A 4079-nucleotide genomic window follows, 5' to 3' on the forward strand; every position below is an offset into this window, starting at 1 on the left:
TTAGCAGATGCAGAAAACTAAACAGGAATAACAAGTTACGTTTATGTGGTCACCATTTGTTGGGATCTAATTACAGGCAAAACACAGTGAACATGTCAAAACAGGAGACTGATGGTATAAAAGGATCCTTCTTAATTGTGGGGTGCTAAGAATCATTAACTGAGACCAAGTTGTTATGCTCCATTTCCTCTTAAGCATGGATGGAGGTAAAAAAGAAGGTTCTTAGACCCGCTTTTCTCCTACCCAAAGGAGTCTCAAAGCACCTTATAATCTCCTTCCCTTCCTCTCTCAACACCTTGTGAGTCAGGTGGGGCTGAGAGAGCTCTAAAAGAGCTGTGACTGGCCCAAGGCCACCCAGCAGGCCTCATGTGTCTCAAAGCAGCAGTTCATAATCTCCTTCCCTTCCTCTCTCCACAACTGGCACCTTGTGAGGCAGGTGGGGCTGAGTGAGAGAGCTGTGACTGGCTCCACCTCCAAAGTCTCCAGTTATTTTCCAACCCAGACATGGCAACCCTAGTGGATCCAGGAGAGGGCGGGGTTTGGGGAGGGGAGGGGCCTCGGCATGGCACAATGCCATACAGAGTCCACCCTTCAAAGCAGCCGTTTTCTCCAGGGGAGCTGATCTCTGTCAGCTGGGGATCAGCCGTAAAAGCGGGAGATCCCCAGGCCCCACCTGGAAGCTGGCAACCCTATCTCCAGGGGACCTTCACCTTATCACTGCAGTATGCAGGTCAGCTGCAATTCCAGGACATCTCCAGGCCCCACAAAATTGCTACCTGCCAGGACCGCAATCTCGCTGTTTCCTGGGATATCAACAGTCTGAACATGCAGACCCATTCTACCACTAGGGAGGGTTTTAAAAAAAATCACCTGTATGTGCATGAATACCTATGCGCACTTATGCATGTGCATGAATTTTGAACCTTTTGCAGTGCGCCCCATGGCTGAGGTGCTGCAATAATGTGGATGCTTGACCACCGGATGTCTCCATGGGTAACCCGCAGCAGGGTGTGCTGTGTGGCGGATATGCCCCGCAACACTTTAAACCAGTTCAGTTAGAGGTGGCACCGTATCGCGCCAAACTGCCAGTCTGAACGCAACCATGATTAGATGTGACATATTGAAGCAAGACTGAAACTTTATGAAAACTTTCACCTTGTTTCCTTAACCCAAAGGGAGCAAAAGCTAACAGCTGGTTTTTGATAGATTGTCTGTCAAAAATGCTACCTGTCAGAGAATCTTTCTATCTTTCTGTCTATCCATGGTGGCAGGAACCTGGAGAAGCACAGCTGAGACTGTCTCCACCTCATCTCTCCCTCAGGCACTGGAGAGCAACTCCCAGCAAGAGTAGGCCAGTGACTAAGCCGAAGGAAGACGCAAATGCTTACGTTACACGCATTCCACTGGGATCCCAGGGCTGGATTGGGCCCCTGAAGTAATTGGTGCCCTTACCAATTATTACCCAAAGCATGGTAAAACGTTTGCCCACAGTTGGAAGAAGAACAGAATAAGAGAAGAACAAAGTTTGAGTTCAGTGGCACCTGAAAGACCAACAAAGTTTTATTCAAAGGGCTTTGGTGTGGACACACCCTTCCGCAGATGCATTGGAATGGAAGGTAAGGGTCCACTGATCTACGTAGAGCGTGGACAGCAAATTAGCATACAGCATAGTAACAATGTTTTAAAAGATGCAGAACACTAAACAGGAATAACAAGTTACGTTTATGTGGTCACCATTTGTTTGGATTTAATTACGGGCAAAACACAGTGAACATGTCAAAACAGGAGACTGATGGTATAAAAGTTTCCTTCTTAATTGTTGGGTGATAAGAATAATTAACTGAGACCAAGTTGTTATGCTCCATTTGTTTCCTCTTAAGCATGGATGGAGGTAAGAAAGAAGGTTCTTAGACCTGTTTTTTTCCTACCCGAAAGAGTCTCAAAGCAGTTCATAATCTCCTTCCCTTCCTCTCTCAACACCTTGTGAGGCAGGTGGGGCTGAGAGAGCTGTGAGAGAGCTGTGACTGGCCCAAGGCCACCCAGCAGGCCTCATGTGTCTCAAAGCAGTTCATAATCTCCTTCCCTTCCTCTCTCAACACCTTGTGAGGCAGGTGGGGCTGAGAGAGCTCTGAGAGAGCTGTGACTGGCCCAAGGCCACCCAGCAGGCCTCATGTGTCTCAAAGCAGTTCATAATCTCCTTCCCTTCCTCTCTCAACACCTTGTGAGGCAGGTTGGGCTGAGAGAGCTCTGAGAGAGCTGTGACTGGCCCAAGGCCACCCAGCAGGCCTCATGTGTCTCAAAGCAGATCATAATCTCCTTCCCTTCCTCTCTCCACAACTGGCACCTTGTGAGTCAGATGCAGCTGAGAGAACCCTGAGAGAGCTGTGACTGGCCCAAGGTCACCCAGCAGGCTTCCGGTGGAGGAGGAGTGGGGGATCAAACCTGGTTCTCCAGGTTAGAGTCTGCCACTCTTAAACACTATACTTATACCACTACACAATTATATGAAAAAGACAAATGCCTTCTAGTGGTTAAAAAAAGAGAGAGAGTCTATATTTTCATTTACTGCTCTCTTTTCCGTTTTGTGGGTAATGATTTATGTAGCCTGTGGTAGCCTAGGGCTGCCAACATCCAGGTAGGGTCTGGATATCTCCCAAAATCACAACCGCTCTCCAAAGAAGACTTCCTGTGGAGAAAATGGCTGCTTCAGTGAGTGAACTTCATGGAATTCTACCCTGCTGAGGTCCCTCCACCCCTAAATCTCCAGGAATTGCCCAGCACAGAACTGACAACCGTAACTTAGCCACTAGAAAACCCTCAGTGTGTTACAGAGTCCATCCAAACGCCAACAGGATCATCTTCTCCAGGGGACCTTCACCTTCTCACGGCAGTCTGGAGATTGGCTCTAATTCCAGATCTCCAGGCCCCACCTGGAGGCTGGCAACCCCAGTACCCTCTGAAATGTGCTTGCAAGTTACAGCTATATACAGCCATTTTAAAAAACCCTTTTGTGTATAACTTTGTTGAGGAGGATCATTTTACATTCAGGGTCATCTTCCTTTTAAAATAATACAGATAATTCATTTTTCTTTGGCTTTCTTTCCTTTGGGTTGGCGAAAGAGCCCAAGCAGCAGTCAGTCTGAGGTAATCTGAGGCCGTTGAATGCCGAAGGCCATGGTTTGCACCAGTGCTCCCTCTAAGCTGAGTTAGTGTGAGCTAGCTCACAGTTTCTTAGCCTCCGGCTCACACATTTTTGTCTCGGCTCAGGAAGGAGGGCTCCAGAGCAAACTAAGTTATGCAGCAGCCAAATCGCTCGCTCACAACTTTAATGCCAGCAGCTCACAAAGTAGAATTTTTGCTCACCAGACTCCGCAGCTTAGAGGGAACATTGGTTTGCACATCCTCTGGCCACGGGGTCCCCAACAGGTCCAGGCTTTCACGGGAAGCTTCCCACAGAGGACGTGTCACAACCACGCTGGGCTAATCCTTCCCCGTTTCCTGACCTGCCACTTGAACAACTACAGAAGGCCTTCTCTAACCGGCTCTTGCGACCTTCTCCTGTTGGGTACCTAAACCACCAACTGCCCTGAGTTGGGACACACAAGGAGTTCCCCGAATTAGGGGTTACAAAAAAGTGTGGTTCTTCTTTGATTAGACCCTTGGCCTACTTCTCTCTCAGTTTAGGCTCAAATGGCATGCCATCAAGAATAGCTTTCATGTGTTCCAGCACAGACCAAGGAAGACCAGGTCATGGCATGAAGGCAGGCCATGGCGAACCACCTCTGAACGTCTCTTGCCTTGAAGATCCTACCGGGTCGCCTGCCTCCACATCGCAACCCTGGACTTCCTTCAGGGCCTCCCATTCAAACACTAACCAGGGCTGACTCTGCTTGGCTTCCAGGAGCTGACAAGACTGGCCTAGCCTGGCCCATCCAGGTCAGGGCAAATAAGTGAGCACAGTCCATAAGCAGTGTAAGAGAGAAGAGCCAGGGCTGCACTACACCCTGCAGCGGGGAAGGATTCACTGGGGTGTCTGATGAAAGGACAGGCACGGGGTGTTGAGCAGAGAGGTTCCTGAA

The sequence above is a fragment of the Gekko japonicus genome, unplaced genomic scaffold (genome assembly GCF_001447785.1).
Source record: "Gekko japonicus isolate JY-2015 unplaced genomic scaffold, Gekko_japonicus_V1.1 scaffold1305, whole genome shotgun sequence".
Lineage (NCBI taxonomy): Eukaryota > Metazoa > Chordata > Lepidosauria > Squamata > Gekkonidae > Gekko > Gekko japonicus.